This window comes from Oncorhynchus gorbuscha, linkage group LG05 (genome assembly GCF_021184085.1).
Source record: "Oncorhynchus gorbuscha isolate QuinsamMale2020 ecotype Even-year linkage group LG05, OgorEven_v1.0, whole genome shotgun sequence".
Classification (NCBI taxonomy): Eukaryota; Metazoa; Chordata; class Actinopteri; order Salmoniformes; family Salmonidae; genus Oncorhynchus; species Oncorhynchus gorbuscha.
Genome location: NC_060177.1, coordinates 64,931,144 through 64,952,306, shown reverse-complemented (window position 1 = coordinate 64,952,306; position 21,163 = coordinate 64,931,144).

Sequence of the window (21,163 nt, the reverse complement as noted above, 5' to 3'; positions counted from 1 at the left end):
AATCCCCTTTCCGATTGTTTGGGGCATCCGGAAAAAAGCTTGTCCAGAGAAGACAAGGTGAGCGCTACCATCAGTCCTGTGTCATGCCAACAGTAAAGCATTCTGAGACCATTCATGTGTGGGGTCAAAATCAAATAAAAAAAATCAAATTTATTTGTCACATACACATGGTTAGCAGATGTTAATGCGAGTGTAGCGAAATGCTTGTGCTTCTAGTTCCGACAATGCAGTAATAACCAACAAGTAATCTAACTAACAATTCCAAAACTACTGTCTTATACACAGTATAAGGGGATAAAGAATATGTACATAAGGATATATGAATGAGTGATGGTACAGGGCAGCATAGACAAGATACAGTAGATGGTATCGAGTACAGTATATACATATGAGATGAGTATGTAAACAAAGTGGCATAGTTAAAGTGGCTAGTGATACATGTATTACATAAGGATGCAGTCGATGATATAGAATACAGTATATACGTATGCATATGAGATGAATAATGTAGGGTAAGTAACATTATATAAGGTAGCATTGTTTTTAAGTGGCTAGTGATATATTTACATCATTTCCCATTAAGTACCATTATTAAAGTGGCTGGAGTTGAGTCAGTGTCAATGTCAGGGTGTTGGCAGCAGCCACTCAATGTTAGTGGTGGCTGTTTAACAGTCTGATGGCCTTGAGATAGAAGCTGTTTTTCAGTCTCTCGGTCCCAGCTTTGATGCACCTGTACTGACCTCGCCTTATAGATGATAGCGGGGTGAACAGGCAGTGGCTCGGGTGGTTGATGTCCTTGATGATCTTTATGGCCTTCCTGTAACATCGGGTGGTGTAGGTGTCCTGGAGGGCAGGTAGTTTGCCCCCGGTGATGCGTTGTGCAGACTTCACTACCCTCTGGAGAGCCTTACGGTTGAGGGCGGAGCAGTTGCCATACCAGGCGGTGATACAGCCCGCCAGGATGCTCTCGATTGTGCATCTGTAGAAGTTTGTGATTGCTTTTGGTGACAAGCCGAATTTCTTCAGCCTCCTGAGGTTGAAGAGGCGCTGCTGCGCCTTCTTCACGATGCTGTCTGTGTGAGTGCTTCTCGTTAAGCGAGTGGGATCACTCACAATTTTGCCTAAGAACACAGCCATGAATAAAGAATGGTACCAACACATCCTCCGAGAGCAACTTCTCCCAACCATCCAGGAACAGTTTGGTGACAAACATTGCCTTTTCCAACATGATGGAGCACCTTGCCATAAGGCAAAAGTAATAACTAAGTGGCTCGGGGAACAAAACATCAATATTTTTGGTCCATGGCCAGGAAACTACCTAGACCTTCATCCCATTGAGAAGTTGTGGTCAATCATCAAGATGTGGGTGGACAAACAAAAACCCACCAATTCTGACAAACTCCAAGCATTGATTTATGCAAGAATGTGCAGCCATTAGTCAGGATGTGGCCCAGAAGTGAATTGACAGCATGCCAGGGCGGATTGCACAGGTCTTGAAAAAGAAGGTTCAACACTGCAAATATTGACTCTTTGCACCAACTTCATGTAATTGTCAATAAAAGCCTTGGACACTTATGAAATGCTGGTAATTATACTTATTCCCTAGTAACATCTGACAAAAATATCTAAAGACACTGAAGTAGCAAACTTTGTGGAAAATGTATATTTGTGTCATTCTCAAAACCTTTGGCCACGACTGTAGGTAGGTAGGACTTGGGTCTGAAGGGATGGTTCAGCACTTCTGGTATTTTCTATAACCTGTAGGCAACAAAATATATGGTCTATACTTAGCATGTAGGTTTCTCACTTATGGGTGGAACAAATTGTAATATGGGGAGGGGAATGGACACGATATATGCTAATTAAATATTGGAGAAATTACTATAGTTAAAAAGTGTGAACTGTAGTGTTTTCGCAGACATTACTGTAGTATTTACTGCAGTATTTATTTTGCGGATAATACTGTAGTATTTACTATACTATTCTAAAGTATACTACAACATTTTATAGTAAGCTCTACACATGATCGAGGGATACTACAGAATTTTATAGTTAATACTGTAGTATTCTATTGTAACTGTAGTATTTATTCATGAGGGTATGTAACTCAAGCTGCAAGTATCGTGCTCAGAATTGCCTTTGAATGGAACAAATAAGCCTAGCCACATGTAACAACTACACTGGATCATATTTTAGTTGCCTATCACTTTAAGCCATCACACGAATACAACTACAAGGAACACAGAAGAACCATTTTCTGTGTGCAAAAACAGTTTGAATAATTTAGAAGTAGAATGTCAATCTATTGAGTAGCAATTGGTTCATAGAAGTAAGAGCTTTAAGCACTTTGAGAGCTGCAATATTATTACACAAATATTGTTAACCATTTTCAATCTTTATAATTGACTGTAATGTACTTTAACAACCTGTGACCTGTTTGTTGATGACGCAACAGATAACATGTCAAGATGAACATGCAGTAAGCTTACAATACCCTGGCCAAAGAGCATCTGAAATTTCACACAAAGCTAAAGTACAGGTACCATTAAAAAAAGATGAATGTGTCTCTGAGAATGTCCAGAGACAACACATAGACTCGTCCCAAACCCTCAAGACACAAGGTTTGAGGACAGACTGGAGGTCTTAAATCTCTCTTTGGTTAAACTGTACTAAGCTCAAGGGCAAGAGCATGTGTGCACTGAATATAGAATTAATTAACTTATGCCCCTATAAAGCAAGCAGAAAATGTAGCCCCACATCAAACTAATTTAGATTAGGCTATGCACAATTATTTTATGAGAAATGTTGTATTGTAAAAAATAAAATAAATAACACACACACACCAAAAATTGTTTTATTTTTATGTGAAACATGATTAAAACATTGTACTCTACTGCTTTAGATGTATCCTGGCTGTCATACATTTCCGCCACTTCTCTCTCTCTCTTGGAAAATCACTCTTTCCTCCATATACTTGGCTTCTATTATTCTGATTTTAAGACACAGGTACCCAGTGTGGCTAAAAATGCTCTGATGCACTTATATGCCACACTTAAGTTGAGTGCAAGGCCTCTCCTATAAACTATAATAACTTTAGCAAGAGCCTCAGCTTGAGAAAACGTCTAGGAGAATGATGCATTATTGAGTTGAAGTCGAAAGTTTACATACACTTAGGTTGGAGTCATTAAAAATAGTTTTTCAACCACTCCACAAATTTCTTGTTAAACCTCTCTGGGATCGTTCGGGACGCTAGCGTCCCGACCTTGCAAACAGCCAGTGAAATTGCAGGGCGCCAAATTCAAAACAACAGAAATCTCATAATTAAAATTCCTCAACCATACAAGTATTTTACACAATTTTAAAGATACACTTCTCGTTAATCCAACCACAGTGTCCGATTACAAAAAGGCTTTTCGGCGAAAGCAGAACATATCTTTATGTTTGGTCAACAACTAGTCACAGAAAGCATTCAGCCATTTTCCAAACAAAGAGAGGTGTCACAAAAATCAGAAATATAGATAAAATTAACCATGAACCTTTGACGATCTTCATCAGATGACACTCCCAGGACTCAATGTTACACAATACATGTATGTTTTGTTAGATCAAGTTCATATTTATATCCAAAAACCTCAGTTTACATTGGCGCCATGTTCAGAAATGCCTCCAAAACATCCGGAGAAATTACAGAGAGCCACATCAAATAACAGAAATACTCATCATAAACTTTGATGAAAGATACATGTTTTACATAGAATTAAAGATAAACTTGTTCTTAATACAACTGCTGTGTCAGATTTCAAAAAAGCTTTACGGCAAAAGCACAATATTCAATCATCTGAGGACAGCGTTCAGCCACAAAAGCAAGCCATACAGTTACCCGTCAAAGTGTGGAGTCAACAAAAGTCATAAATAGCATTATAAATCTCCACTTACCTTTGCTGATCTTCGTCGAAATGCACTCACTATTCCAAAGGCACAATGCGCGAGTGCAAAATCCTGACGAAAAGTAAAGAGTTCCATTACAGTTTGTAGAAACATGTCAAACGATGTTTACAATCAATCCTTATGGTATTTTTTAGAATAAATATTCAATAATATTCCAACCGGACAATAGCATATTTATTACAAAGGAAAAAGAAGGATCAGAGCGCCCGCATGACCGCGCAGTAAACAACTGATTGGTCTCAGTCTAGTCCACTTATTGAAACAGCTCTTATTCGACACCCTTCCACAATAGAAGCCTCAAACAGCTTTCTAAAGACTGTTGACATCTTCTGGAAGCTATGGGAAGTGCAGTCTGGCCCCAAAAACACAGCATATTGGATAGGCAATCATTTAAATGAAACTACAAAACTCAGATTTCACACTTCCTGGTTGGATTTGTCTCAGGTTTTTGCCTGCCTTATGAGTTCTGTTATACTCACAGATATCATTCAAACAGCTTTATAAACTTCAGAGTGTTTTCTATCCAATACTACTAATAATATGCATATATTAGCATCTGGGACAGAGTAGCAGGCAGTTTACTCTGGGCACCTTATTACATTTAACATTTACATTTAAGTCATTTAGCAGACGCTCTTATCCAGAGCGACTTACAAATTGGTGCATTCACCTTATGACATCCAGTGGGACAGTCACTTAACAATAGTGCATCTAAAACTTAGGGGGGGTGGGGTGAGAGGGATTACTTAACCTATCCTAGGTATTCCTTAAAGAGGTGGGGTTTCAGGTGTCTCCGGAAGGTGGTGATTGACTCCGCTGTCCTGGCGTCGTGAGGGAGTTTGTTCCACCATTGGGGGGCCAGGGCAGCGAACAGTTTTGACTGGGCTGAGCGGGAGCTGTACTTCCTCAGTGGTAGGGAGGCGAGCAGGCCAGAGGTGGATGAACGCAGTGCCCTTGTTTGGGTGTAGGGCCTGATCAGAGCCTGGAGGTACTGAGGTGCCGTTCCCCTCACAGCTCCGTAGGCAAGCACCATGGTCTTGTAGCGGATGCGAGCTTCAACTGGAAGCCAGTGGAGAGAACGGAGGAGCGGGGTGACGTGAGAGAACTTGGGAAGGTTGAACACCAGACGGGCTGCGGCGTTCTGGATGAGTTGAAGGGGTTTAATGGCACAGGCAGGGAGCCCAGCCAACAGCGAGTTGCAGTAATCCAGACGGGAGATGACAAGTGCCTGGATTAGGACCTGCGCCGCTTCCTGTGTGAGGCAGGGTCGTACTCTGCGGATGTTGTAGAGCATGAACCTACAGGAACGGGCCACCGCCTTGATGTTAGTTGAGAACGACAGGGTGTTGTCCAGGATCACGCCAAGGTTCTTGGCGCTCTGGGAGGAGGACACAATGGAGTTGTCAACCGTGATGGCGAGATCATGGAACGGGCAGTCCTTCCCCGGGAGGAAGAGCAGCTCCGTCTTGCCGAGGTTCAGCTTGAGGTGGTGATCCGTCATCCACACTGATATGTCTGCCAGACATGCAGAGATGCGATTCGCCACCTGGTCATCAGAAGGGGGAAAGGAGAAGATTAATTGTGTGTCGTCTGCATAGCAATGATAAGAGAGACCATGTGAGGTTATGACAGAGCCAAGTGACTTGGTGTATAGCGAGAATAGGAGAGGGCCAAGAACAGAGCCCTGGGGGACACCAGTGGTGAGAGCGCGTGGTGAGGAGACAGATTCTCGCCACGCCACCTGGTAGGAGCGACCTGTCAGGTAGGACGCAATCCAAGCGTGGGCCGCGCCGGAGATGCCCAACTCGGAGAGGGTGGAGAGGAGGATCTGATGGTTCACAGTATCGAAGGCAGCCGATAGATCTAGAAGGATGAGAGCAGAGGAGAGAGAGTTAGCTTTAGCAGTGCGGAGCGCCTCCGTGATACAGAGGAGAGCAGTCTCAGTTGAATGACTAGTCTTGAAACCTGACTGATTTGGATCAAGAAGGTCATTCAGAGAGAGATAACGGGAGAGCTGGCCAAGGACGGCACGTTCAAGAGTTTTGGAGAGAAAAGAAAGAAGGGATACTGGTCTGTAATTGTTGACATCGGAGGGATCGAGTGTAGGTTTTTTCAGAAGGGGTGCAACTCTCGCTCTCTTGAAGACGGAAGGGACGTAGCCAACGGTCAGGGATGAGTTGATGAGCGAGGTGAGGTAAGGGAGAAGGTCTCCGGAAATGGTCTGGAGAAGAGAGGAGGGGATAGGGTCAAGCGGGCAGGTTGTTGGGCGGCCGGCCGTCACAAGACGCGAGATTTCATCTGGAGAGAGAGGGGAGAAAGAGGTCAGAGCACAGGGTAGGGCAGTGTGAGCAGAACCAGCGGTGTCGTTTGACTTAGCAAACGAGGATCGGATGTCGTCGACCTTCTTTTCAAAATGGTTGACGAAGTCATCTGCAGAGAGGGAGGAGGGGGGAGGGGGCGGAGGATTCAGGAGGGAGGAGAAGGTGGCAAAGAGCTTCCTAGGGTTAGAGGCAGATGCTTGGAATTTAGCGTGGTAGAAAGTGGCTTTAGCAGCAGAGACAGAGGAGGAAAATGTAGAGAGGAGGGAGTGAAAGGATGCCAGGTCCGCAGGGAGGCGAGTTTTCCTCCATTTCCGCTCGGCTGCCCGGAGCCCTGTTCTGTGAGCTCGCAATGAGTCATCGAGCCACGGAGCGGGAGGGGAGGACCGAGCCGGCCTGGAGGATAGGGGACATAGAGAGTCAAGGGATGCAGAGAGGGAGGAGAGGAGGGTTGAGGAGGCAGAATCAGGAGATAGGTGGGAGAAGGTTTGAGTGGAGGGAAGAGATGATAGGATGGAAGAGGAGAGAGTAGCGGGGGAGAGAGAGCGAAGGTTGGGACGGCGCGATACCATCCGAGTAGGGGCAGTGTGGGAGGTGTTGGATGAGAGCGAGAGGGAAAAGGATACAAGGCAGTGGTCGGAGACTTGGAGGGGAGTTGCAATGAGGTTAGTGGAAGAACAGCATCTAGTAAAGATGAGGTCGAGCGTAGTGCCTGCCTTGTGAGTAGGGGGGAAGGTGAGAGGGTGAGGTCAAAAGAGGAGAGGAGTGGAAAGAAGGAGGCAGAGAGGAAAGAGTCAAAGGTAGACGTGGGGAGGTTAAAGTCGCCCAGAACTGTGAGAGGTGAGCCGTCCTCAGGAAAGGAGCTTATCAAGGCATCAAGCTCATTGATGAACTCTCCGAGGGAACCTGGAGGGCGATAAATGATAAGGATGTTAAGCTTGAAAGGGCTAGTAACTGTGACAGCATGGAATTCAAAGGAGGCGATAGACAGATGGGTAAGGGGAGAAAGAGAGAATGACCACTTGGGAGAGATGAGGATCCCGGTGCCACCACCCCGCTGACCAGACGCTCTCGGGGTGTGCGAGAACACGTGGGCGGACGAAGAGAGAGCAGTAGGAGTAGCAGTGTTGTCTGTGGTGATCCATGTTTCCGTCAGTGCCAAGAAGTCGAGGGACTGGAGGGAGGCATAGGCTGAGATGAACTCTGCCTTGTTGACCGCAGATTGGCAGTTCCAGAGGCTACCGGAGACCTGGAACTCCACGTGGGTCGTGCGCGCTGGGACCACCAGAGTAGGGTGGCCGCGGCCACGCGGTGAGGAGCGTTTGTATAGTCTGTGCAGAGAGGAGAGAACAGGGATAAACAGACACATAGTTGACAGGCTACAGAAGAGGCTACGCTAATGCAAAGGAGATTGGAATGACAAGTGGACTACACGTCTCGAATGTTCAGAAAGTTAAGCTACGTAGCAAGAATCTTATTGACTAAAATGATTAAAATGATACAGTACTGCTGAAGTAGGCCAGCTGGCAGTGGGTGCGTTGTTGACACTACACTAATCAAGTCGTTCCGTTGAGTGTAATAGTTTCTGCAGTGTTGCTATTCGGGGGCTAGCAGGCTAGCTAGCAGTGTTGTTTACGTTACGTTGCGTTATTCATCCAAGCAACTCAATACTGCCCCCCTGTCACCAAGAAGTTCTAACAAACTATAGTTTTGGCAAGTCGGTTAGGACATCTACTTTGTGCATGACAAGTAATTTTTCCAACAATTGGTTACAGACAGAGTATTTCACTGTATCACAATTCCAGCGGGTCAGAAGTTTACGTACACTGAGTTGACTGTGCCTTTAATTAAACAGCTTGGAAAATTCCAGAAAATGATTTCATGGCTTTAGAAACTTCTGATAGGCTAACTGACATCATTTGAGTCAATTGGAGGTGTACCTGTGGATGTATTTCAAGGCCTACCTTCAAACTCAGTGCCTCTTTGTTTGACATCATAGGAAAATCAAAAGAGATCAGCCAAGACCTCAGAAAAACAATTGTAGACCTCAACAATTCTGGTTCATCCATGGGAGCAATTTCCAAATGCCTGAAGGTACCACGTTCATCTGTACAACCAATAGTACGCAAGTATAAACACCATGGGAGCACGCAGCCATCATAGCGCTCAGGATGGAGACACATTCTGTCTCCTAGAGATGAACATACTTTGGTGCGAAAAGTGCAAATCAATCCCAGAACAACAGCAAAGGACCTTGTGAAGATGCTGGAGGAAACAGGTACAAAAGTATCTATATCCACAGTAAAGCGAGTCCTATATCGACATAACCGGAAAGGCCGCTCAGCAAGGGAGAAGCTACTGCTCCAAAACCGCCATTAAAAAAAACAGACTACGGTTTGCAACTACACATGGGGACAAAGATCCAACTTTTTGGAGAAATGTCCTCTGGTCTGATGAAACAAAAATATAACTGTTTGGCCATAATGTTATGTTTGGAGGAAAAATGGGGAGGCTTGCAAGCCGAAGAACTCCATTCCAACCGTAAAGCACGGGGGTGGCAGCATCATATTGTGGGGGTGCTTTGCTGCAGGGGGGAATGGTGCACTTCACAAAATAGATGGCATCATGAGGTGGGGGAATATTGAAACAACATCTCAAGACATCAGTCAGGAAGTTAAAGTTTGGTCACAAATGGGTCTTCCAAATGGACAATGACCCCAAGCATACTTTCAAAGTTGTGGCAAAATGGCTTAAGGACGACAAAGTCAAGGTATTGGAGTGGCCATCACAAAGCCCTGACCTCAATCCTATAGAAAATGTGTTGGCAGAACTGAAAAAGCATGTGCGAGCAAGGAGGCCTACAAACCCGACTCTGTTACACCAGCTCTGTCAGGAGGAATGGGCCAAAATTCTCCCAACTTATTGTGGGAAGCTTGTGGAAGGCTACCTGAAACATTTGACCCAAGTTAAACAATTTAAAGGCAATTCTACCAAATACTAATTGAGTGTATGCAAACTTCTGACCCACTGGGAATGTGATGAAAGAAATAAAAACTAAAATAAATCATTCTCTCTCTACTATTATTCTGACATTTCACATTCTTAAAATAAAGTGGTGATCCTAACTGACCTAAGACAGGGAATTTTTACTTGTATTAAATGCCATGGATTGTGAAAAACTGAGTTTAAATGTATTTGGCTAAGGTGTATGTAAACTTCTGACTTCAACTGTAGGTATGCATTACCAAACAAACAGTTGTGGTCAGCTGCCGTTGTTTTACACAGCATAGCAGTTGCAAGAGAGAACAAGTCTGAGATGTTTCTGCTTCTTCTTTGTATACACAATTTCCTTCAATATTCTTCTGATAAAGCTGTTAATTTATCAACTCTTCAGCATGATTTTCAGACAGTATTGACTTTGCCAGACCTGGCGCTCTGTAACTGAGGTATAGTATTGTGTGCTAGAGAATCCAAGATACAAGCAGTCCTTTCTTAGTTGCTTTATCTCTTTAATGATCTATGTTACGCCCAATTTGGTCAAAATGCATTACCCATACTTCTGTGGGAAAGCATGTATACTATGTCCCCATCTGAAGGAAATCACTATATTGAAGGACCTAATAAAGACATACAAAGAAAGCAAAGAGGGAACAGTGGTCTACTCAGATGAAGAGTTGACTAAAGGCAACCAGGAAATGTATCATGAAATGGTCAGTCATTTTATTGTAGCCAGAAACCCTGAAACACATTCTTGAAATAAGGGTGTTTCAGAATAAAAGAGAAAGGCAAGAGAGCAAAAATAATTCATTTTAATATTTTATTTTTTCTAGAGGGGAAAGCTCTTTATCATGCTTCACATCCAATCTCTCACCTCCCCCTTTTGGCCTTAAGGAGCATCCTGTGACCCCTAACCTCCTGGACAATGGAGGCCAGGACATTTCCCAGTGAGCAGCGACGTAGCCAACAACAGGAACATGAGATGTGCTCCTGGGAAACAAACTGTTTATTGTGTGACAGGATGGACAAGGCCCTCCATCTCCCACTCACTTAGTTTCACACACACTCATGTGCACATAGTTACATGCACACTCACAAATGCCTCCTGTTGATTCGGGAAATGCAAGAACGTCTCCACCTACACTACCATTTGAAAGTTTGGGATCACTTAGAAATGTCCTTTGTTTTTGAAAGAGACACAAATTTTTATAAATAACATAAAATTGATCAGAAATACAGTGTAGACATTGTTAATGTTGTAAATGACTATTGTAGCTGGAAAAGGCAGATTTTTATGGAATATCTACATAGGCGTACAGAAGCCCATTATCAGCAACCATCACTCCCGTGTTCCAATGGCACGTTGTGTTAGTTAATCCAAGTTGATCATTTTAAAAGGCTAATTTATCATTACAAAACCCCTTTGCAATTGCTGGCACAGCTGAAAACTGTTGTTCTGATTAAAGAAGGAATAAAACTGGCCTTCTTTAGACTAGTTGAGTAACTGGAGCATCAGCATCTGTGGGTTCGATTACAGGCTCAAAATGGCCAGAAACAAAGACCTGGCCAGCATCCCGGAGTCGCCTCTTCACTGTTGATGTTGAGGCTGGTGTTTTGTGGGTACTATTTAATGAAGCTGCCAGTTGAGGACTTGTAAGGCGTCTGTTTCTCAAACGAGACAGTCTAATGTACTTGTCCTCTTGCTCAGTTTTGCACTGGGGCCTCCCACTCTTTCTATTCTTGTTAGAGCCAGTTCGCTCTGTTTTGTGAAGGGAATAGTACACAGCGTTGTACCAGATCTTCAACTTCTTGCATGGAATAGCCTTCATTTCTCAGAACAAGAATAGACTGACGAGTTTCAGAAGAAAGGTCTTTGTTTCTAGCCATTTTGAGCCTGTAATCGAACCCACACATGCTAATGCTCCAGATACTCAACTAGTCTAAAGGACAGTTGTATTGCTTCTTCAAACAGAACAACAGTTTTCAGCTGTGCTAACATTATTGCAAAAGGGTTTTCTTATGATCCCTTTTAAAATGATAAACTTAGATTAGCTAACACAACTTGCCATTGGAACACAGGAGTGATGGATGCTGATAATGGGTCTCTATACCACTATGTTGATATTCCATTAAAAATCTGCCGTATCCAGGTACAATAGTCATTTACAACACTAACAATGTCTACACTGTATTTCTGATCAATTTCTTGTTATTTTAATGGACAAAAATATCTGCTTCTCTTTCAAAAACAAGGACATTTCTAAGTGACACCAAACTTTTAAACGGTTGTATATGTCTTGTCAAAACCTGTTACTCTGAAATGTCTTACAACAAATAGGGATTCTCCCTTCACTTTTCTGTGGGCTTCTGTGTCTGGTCATATGGGGGATGGTCCTCGGTTTCTGGTGAGGATTGGGGGGACATATATTTTTCACAAGATATTGCATACATCCAAGTGCATCAACTAAACATGCATGTTGAAGGACTTTAGTTTTCTTTTTTGCTAGCCTTATGCCTTTCTTTTTGTATTGCTTGACTGTCCCCCTTCTTTTGTGGTCGACTCATGAAGTAAATGGTCCTTTTCTATCTTTTGTTGTTTTTATTCAATAAAGCATAAAAAGCCCTGTGTCTGTTCTTGGTTTCAAGGACACAGTCAATAGGGAGGGCACTTCTTTTGTGAAGAAATAAAGTGCATTTTCTTACAAACCCCCTTGGTCCTGTATGGCTCAGTTGGTAGAGCATGCGCTTGCACCGCCAGCGTTGTGGGTTTGATTCCCGCGGTCACCCATATGTAAAATGTATATACGCATGCCTGTAAGTCTCTTTGGATGAAAGCGCCTGCTAAATGTTATATTAATTTCATGTATATTTGAATAAACACAGTTGAGAATCTCCCCTTAGGAATGTAAGCACTTAGAATCAATTGACGAAGACAACGGCCAATGCATGTAAACATTTCTGTCCACAGTTGTCTTTAATACCTCATCTACAGGAAATACAAGTAAAGAAGTAAATAGAAGCTTGTAAATTCCACAGTGATGTGGCAGCAGTATTCAGAAACACTTCTTCTTCTCGTAATGGAAGGTGAGTGTCAGCATGGCATCAATAAACACAGCAAAGCCCACAAATACTGCCTTCCCACTGGGCACAGATGTCTAGTTTGGTTGAGTTGGCAACTAACATGAATTCAACGTGAAATCAACAAAACGTTTCACCAGGTCATTAGGTTAAAAGTTGGGTTAAAAAAAGAAGAAGAATCCCATTACATTTTTTTGTTGAAATGACGTGGTTCAACCAGTTTTTGCCCAGCGGGATCTGTCTGTCTGCTCAGCATCAAGACATGCCTGAGAAAAGAGAAGAGCTGCACTATGGTCTCAGTGTCGTGGTTCAACCAGTTTTTGCCCAGCGGGATCTGTCTGTCTGCTCAGCATCAAGACATGCCTGAGAAAACAGAAGAGCGGCACTATGGTCTCAGAGACGTGGTTCAACCAGTTTTTGCCCAGCGGGATCTGTCTGTCTGCTCAGCATCAAGACATGCCTGAGAAAACAGAAGAGCGGCACTATGGTCTCAGTGACGTGGTTCAACCAGTTTTTGCCCAGCGGGATCTGTCTGTCTGCTCAGCATCAAGACATGCCTGAGAAAACAGAAGAGCGGCACTATGGTCTCAGTGACGCCTGGTTCAACCAGTTTTTGCCCAGCGGGATCTGTCTGTCTGCTCAGCATCAAGACATGCCTGAGAAAACAGAAGAGCGGCACTATGGTCTCAGTGACGTGGTTCAACCAGTTTTTGCCCAGCGGGATCTGTCTGTCTGCTCAGCATCAAGACATGCCTGAGAAAACAGAAGAGCGGCACTATGGTCTCAGTGACGTGGTTCAACCAGTTTTTGCCCAGCGGGATCTGTCTGTCTGCTCAGCATCAAGACATGCCTGAGAAAACAGAAGAGCGGCACTATGGTCTCAGTGACGTGGTTCAACCAGTTTTTGCCCAGCGGGATCTGTCTGTCTGCTCAGCATCAAGACATGCCTGAGAAAACAGAAGAGCGGCACTATGGTCTCAGTGACGTGGTTCAACCAGTTTTTGCCCAGCGGGATCTGTCTGTCTGCTCAGCATCAAGACATGCCTGAGAAAACAGAAGAGCGGCACTATGGTCTCAGTGACGTGGTTCAACCAGTTTTCTCAGCCCCAGTTTTTGCCCAGGGGATCTGTCTGTCTGCTCAGCATCAAGACATGCCTGAGAAAACAGAAGAGCGGCACTATGGTCTCAGTGACGTGGTTCAACCAGTTTTTGCCCAGCGGGATCTGTCTGTCTGCTCAGCATCAAGACATGCCTGAGAAAACAGAAGAGCGGCACTATGGTCTCAGTGACGTGGTTCAACCAGTTTTTGCCCAGCGGGATCTGTCTGTCTGCTCAGCATCAAGACATGCCTGAGAAAACAGAAGAGCGGCACTATGGTCTCAGTGACGTGGTTCAACCAGTTTTTGCCCAGCGGGATCTGTCTGTCTGCTCAGCATCAAGACATGCCTGAGAAAACAGAAGAGCTGCACTATGGTCTCAGTGACGTGGTTCAACCAGTTTTTGCCCAGCGGGATCTGTCTGTCTGCTCAGCATCAAGACATGCCTGAGAAAACAGAAGAGCGGCACTATGGTCTCGTGTTACTGCTTTTTTATTATTATCACATGGCTGGGTTGGTTCAGGTAGACAACAGTTAACATCAGAGTAGTACATCGCTGGCTGATTAGACTTGTACCAGATGTACTATTTGGTACTGCCACGGTCTGTCTATTTGAGAGGAAATCCCTTATTTGTTTCTCAAAGAAGCTTAGCGAAATTGGACAACCTGGATATATTTATTTAAATACACTTTTTTATCACTTTTCCTACTAGCACTGACTTTGCTGATAACTACTTTGTTGGTGAAAATGTACTTGCTACGATTGTGATATTTTGTTGTCTCACCTAGCTATCTTCAGAGGAATGCACTATTGTAAGGCTCTCTGGATAAGAGTGTCTGCTAAATGACTAAAATGCATGAATGTAAATGTAGAAGACAAACAGCATGAAAGCATGTACTTGTGTTCAGGCTGTGACTGTTCCAGAGACTGCAACAACTGTGTCAGTTAATGCTCAGGACTATTCATTAGTAAGGCTCTGGAGACCACTCATAGCAAGGGCAGTGTAGTAAAACAACTTTTCCAGCAGGCACATTTCCAGCCTTGCAGTTAAACAGACAGACACAGGGGGTGCAATGCTCCTCCCTAAAATGCTTACCCCCCAAGGATTACTGGTTCTGGTTGAGTGTGAAAGTTTTCCTCTTTCCTCAACATGTTTGATGGGTTGAATATCACATCGAGAAAGAGAGTCTTTATTATTTTGGAACTTCTGTGACTGGATTGTTTCCTGTTAATTTTTTATGTTTATTTCACTTTTGTACATAATCTACCTGACTTGCTTTGGCAATGTTAACATATGTTTCCCAAGCCAAAAAAGCCCCTTGAACAGAATAGAATACAGAGAGAGAGAGGGGGGGGGGCAATTCGGCTCACTATCTCCTCATCCAATGTATTTTTAGAAGCTCTGAGAAGTTCTTCGGGCCGTAATGTTCATAGCTCCTTGGGGGGGATGGGTACTCATGTCTGTCTGAGACTATGGGGGGCTGGAATAAAACTTGGGGGAGGGAGGGGGCTGACTGCTCTAATTGTTGTTACAATGGTCTCCCTGATAAACATGCTGATGTAATCCTGTGGAGGACAATGGGATTCGTTATTTGACAAAAAGGTGATAAAAGTGTTCATGATGGCTGTTTGATTTGGCCTCTTCAGCACATCCTCTTCTTTACTTTATATTAGTCAGTTAGAGGTGTTATACCTTTACTTTATATTAGTCAGTTACAGAGGTGTTATACAGAATACCTTTACTTTATATTAGTCAGTTACAGAGGTGTTATACCTTTACTTTATATTAGTCAGTTACAGAGGTGTTATACAGAATAGCTTTACTTTATATTAGTCAGTTACAGAGGTGTTATACCTTTACTTTATATTAGTCAGTTACAGAGGTGTTATACCTTTACTTTATATTAGTCAGTTACAGAGGTGTTATACAGAATACCTTTACTTTATATTAGTCAGTTACAGAGGTGTTATACCTTTACTTTATATTAGTCAGTTACAGAGGTGTTATACAGAATACCTTTACTTTATATTAGTCAGTTACAGAGGTGTTATACCTTTACTTTATATTAGTCAGTTACAGAGGTGTTATACAGAATACCTTTACTTTATTAGTTTATATGTAGTCAGTTACAGAGGTGTTATACAGAATACCTTTACTTTATATTAGTCAGTTACAGAGGTGTTATACCTTTACTTTATATTAGTCAGTTACAGAGGTGTTATACCTTTACTTTATATTAGTCAGTTACAGAGGTGTTATACCTTTACTTTATATTAGTCAGTTACAGAGGTGTTATACCTTTACTTTATATTAGTCAGTTACAGAGGTGTTATACCTTTACTTTATATTAGTCAGTTACAGAGGTGTTATACAGAATACTTTACTTTATATTAGTCAGTTACAGAGGTGTTATACAGAATACTTTACTTTATATTAGTCAGTTACAGAGGTGTTATACCTTTACTTTATATTAGTCAGTTATACCTTTACTTTATATTAGTCAGTTACAGAGGTGTTATACCTTTACTTTATTATTAGTCAGTTACAGAGGTTTTTTATATTAGTCAGTTACAGAGGTGTTATACAGTCTTTACTTTATATTAGTCAGTTACAGAGGTGTTATACAGAGGTGTTATACCTTTACTTTATATTAGTCAGTTACAGAGGTGTTATACCTTTACTTTATATTAGTCAGTTACAGAGGTGTTATACCTTTACTTTATATTAGTCAGTTACAGAGGTGTTATACCTTTACTTTATATTAGTCAGTTACAGAGGTGTTATACCTTTACTTTATATTAGTCAGTTACAGAGGTGTTATACCTTTACTTTATATTAGTCAGTTACAGAGGTGTTATACCTTTACTTTATATTAGTCAGTTACAGAGGTGTTATACCTTTACTTTATATTAGTCAGTTACAGAGGTGTTATACCTTTACTTTATATTAGTCAGTTACAGAGGTGTTATACAGAATAGTCAGTTACAGAGGTTTACTTTATATTAGTCAGTTACAGAGGTGTTATACCTTTACTTTATATATTAGTCAGTTACAGAGGTGTTATACAGAATACCTTTACTTTATATTAGTCAGTTACAGAGGTGTTATACAGAATACCTTTACTTTATATTAGTCAGTTACAGAGGTGTTATACAGAATACCTTTACTTTATATTAGTCAGTTACAGAGGTGTTATACAGAATACCTTTACTTTATATTAGTCAGTTACAGAGGTGTTATACTTTATATTATCAGTTACAGAGGTGTTATACCTTTACTTTATATTAGTCAGTTACAGAGGTGTTATACAGTCAGTTACAGAGGTGTTATACAGAATACCTTTACTTTATATTAGTCAGTTACAGAGGTGTTATACCTTTACTTTATATTAGTCAGTTACAGAGGTGTTATACCTTTACTTTATATTAGTCAGTTACAGAGGTGTTATACCTTTACTTTATATTAGTCAGTTTGTTACTTTATATTAGTCAGTTACAGAGGTGTTATACCTTTACTTTATATTAGTCAGTTACAGAGGTGTTATACCTTTACTTTATATTAGTCAGTTACAGAGGTGTTATACCTTTACTTTATATTAGTCAGTTACAGAGGTGTTATACCTTTACTTTATATTAGTCAGTTACAGAGGTGTTATATTAGTCAGTTACAGAGGTGTTATACCTTTACTTTATATTAGTCAGTTACAGAGGTGTTATACCTTTACTTTATATTAGTCAGTTACAGAGGTGTTATACCTTTACTTTATATTAGTCAGTTACAGAGGTGTTATACCTTTACTTTATATTAGTCAGTTACAGAGGTGTTATACCTTTACTTTATATTAGTCAGTTACAGAGGTGTTATACCTTTACTTTATATTTAGTCAGTTACAGAGGTGTTATACCTTTACTTTATATTAGTCAGTTACAGAGGTGTTATACCTTTACTTTATATTAGTCAGTTACAGAGGTGTTATACCTTTACTTTATATTAGTCAGTTACAGAGGTGTTATACCTTTACTTTATATTAGTCAGTTACAGAGGTGTTATACCTTTACTTTATATTAGTCAGTTACAGAGGTGTTATACCTTTACTTTATATTAGTCAGTTACAGAGGTGTTATACCTTTACTTTATATTAGTCAGTTACAGAGGTGTTATACCTTTATACTTTATATTAGTCAGTTACAGTTACAGAGGTGTTATACCTTTACTTTATATTAGTCAGTTACAGAGGTGTTACCTTTACTTTATATTAGTCAGTTACAGAGGTGTTAGAATACCTTTACTTTATATTAGTCAGTTACAGAGGTTTACTTTATATTAGTCAGTTACAGAGGTGTTATACAGAATACCTTTACTTTATATTAGTCAGTTACAGAGGTGTTATACAGAATACTTTTTATATTAGTCAGTTTATATTAGTCAGTTACAGAGGTGTTATACCTTTACTTTATATTAGTCAGTTACAGAGGTGTTAGTCAGTTACAGAGGTGTTATACAGAATACCTTTACTTTATATTAGTCAGTTACAGAGGTGTTATACAGAATACTTTACTTTATATTAGTCAGTTACAGAGGTGTTATACAGAATTAGTCAGTTACAGAGGTGTTACTTTATATTAGTCAGTTACAGAGGTGTTATACAGAATAGCTTTACTTTATATTAGTCAGTTACAGAGGTGTTATACAGAATACCTTTACTTTATATTAGTCAGTTACAGAGGTGTTATACAGAATACCTTTACTTTATATTAGTCAGTTACAGAGGTGTTATACCTTTACTTTATATTAGTCAGTTACAGAGGTGTTATACAGAATACCTTTACTTTATATTAGTCAGTTACAGAGGTGTTATACAGAATACTTTATATTAGTCAGTTACAGAGGTGTTATACCTTTACTTTATATTAGTCAGTTACAGAGGTGTTATACCTTTACTTTATATTAGTCAGTTACAGAGGTGTTATACCTTTACTTTATATTAGTCAGTTACAGAGGTGTTATACAGAATACCTTTACTTTATATTAGTCAGTTACAGAGGTGTTATACCTTTACTTTATATTAGTCAGTTACAGAGGTGTTATACCTTTACTTTATATTAGTCAGTTACAGAGGTGTTATACCTTTACTTTATATTAGTCAGTTACAGAGGTGTTATACAGATATTAGTCAGTTACAGAGGTTTACTTTATATTAGTCAGTTACAGAGGTGTTATACCTTTACTTTATATTAGTCAGTTACAGAGGTGTTATACTTTACTTTATATTAGTCAGTTACAGAGGTGTTATACAGAATTTTACTTTATATTAGTCAGTTACAGAGGTGTTATACAGAATACCTTTACTTTATATTAGTCAGTTACAGAGGTGTTATACAGAATACCTTTACTTTATATTAGTCAGTTACAGAGGTGTTATACCTTTACTTTATATTAGTCAGTTACAGAGGTGTTATACTTTATATTAGTCAGTTACAGAGGTGTTATACTTTATATTAGTCAGTTACAGAGGTGTTATACAGAATACTTTTACTTTATATTAGTCAGTTACAGAGGTGTTATACAGAATTAGTCAGTTACAGAGGTTTATACTTTACTTTATATTAGTCAGTTACAGAGGTGTTATACCTTTACTTTATATTAGTCAGTTACAGAGGTGTTATACCTTTACTTTATATTAGTCAGTTACAGAGGTGTTATACAGAATACTTTACTTTATATTAGTCAGTTACAGAGGTGTTATACAGAATTTTACTTTATATTAGTCAGTTACAGAGGTGTTATACCTTTACTTTATATTAGTCAGTTACAGAGGTGTTATACCTTTACTTTATATTAGTCAGTTACAGAGGTGTTATACCTTTACTTTATATTAGTCAGTTACAGAGGTGTTATACAGAATACCTTTACTTTATATTAGTCAGTTACAGAGGTGTTATACCTTTACTTTATATTAGTCAGTTACAGAGGTGTTATACAGAATACTTTATATTAGTCAGTTACAGAGGTGTTATACCTTTACTTTATATTAGTCAGTTACAGAGGTGTTATACTTTACTTTATATTAGTCAGTTACAGAGGTGTTATACCTTTATAGTCAGTTACTTTACTTTATATTAGTCAGTTACAGAGGTGTTATACCTTTACTTTATATTAGTCAGTTACAGAGGTGTTATACCTTTACTTTATATTAGTCAGTTACAGAGGTGTTATACCTTTACTTTATATTAGTCAGTTACAGAGGTGTTATACCTTTACTTTATATTAGTCAGTTACAGAGTTACAGTGTTATACAGAATACTTTACTTTATATTAGTCAGTTACAGAGGTGTTATACAGAATATACCTTTACTTTATATTAGTCAGTTACAGAGGTGTTATACAGAATAGTCTTTACTTTATATTAGTCAGTTACAGAGGTGTTATACAGAATACCTTTACTTTATATTAGTCAGTTACAGAGGTGTTATACAGAATACTTTATATTAGTCAGTTTATACTTTATTTATATTAGTCAGTTACAGTCAGTTACAGAGGTGTTATACAGAATACCTTTACTTTATATTAGTCAGTTACAGAGGTGTTATACAGAATATACCTTTACTTTATATTAGTCAGTTACAGAGGTGTTATACAGAATTTTACTTTATATTAGTCAGTTACAGAGGTGTTATACAGAATACCTTTACTTTATATTAGTCAGTTACAGAGGTGTTATACCTTTACTTTATATTAGTCAGTTACAGAGGTGTTATACCTTTACTTTATATTAGTCAGTTACAGAGGTGTTATACCTTTACTTTATATTAGTCAGTTACAGAGGTGTTATACAGAATACCTTTACTTTATATTAGTCAGTTACAGAGGTGTTATACAGAATACCTTTACTTTATATTAGTCAGTTACAGAGGTGTTATACCTTTACTTTATATTAGTCAGTTACAGAGGTGTTATACCTTTACTTTATATTAGTCAGTTACAGAGGTGTTATACCTTTACTTTATATTAGTCAGTTACAGAGGTGTTATACCTTTACTTTATATTAGTCAGTTACAGAGGTGTTATACAGATATTAGTCAGTTACTTTACTTTATATTAGTCAGTTACAGAGGTGTTATACAGAATACTTTACTTTATATTAGTCAGTTACAGAGGTGTTATACAGAATTTTACTTTATATTAGTCAGTTACAGAGGTGTTATACAGAATACTTTACTTTATATTAGTCAGTTACAGAGGTGTTATACCTTTACTTTATATTAGTCAGTTACAGAGGTGTTATACCTTTACTTTATATTAGTCAGTTACAGAGGTGTTATACCTTTACTTTATATTAGTCAGTTACAGAGGTGTTATACCTTTACTTTATATTAGTCAGTTACAGAGGTGTTATACAGAATTTTACTTTATATTAGTCAGTTACAGAGGTGTTATACCTTTACTTTATATTAGTCAGTTACAGAGGTGTTATACAGTCAGTTACAGAGGTGTTATACCTTTACTTTATATTAGTCAGTTACAGAGGTGTTATACACTTTATATTAGTCAGTTACAGAGGTGTTATACCTTTACTTTATATTAGTCAGTTACAGAGGTGTTATACCTTTACTTTATATTAGTCAGTTACAGAGGTGTTATACAGAATATTAGTCAGTTACAGAGGTTTACTTTATATTAGTCAGTTACAGAGGTGTTATACAGAATACCTTTACTTTATATT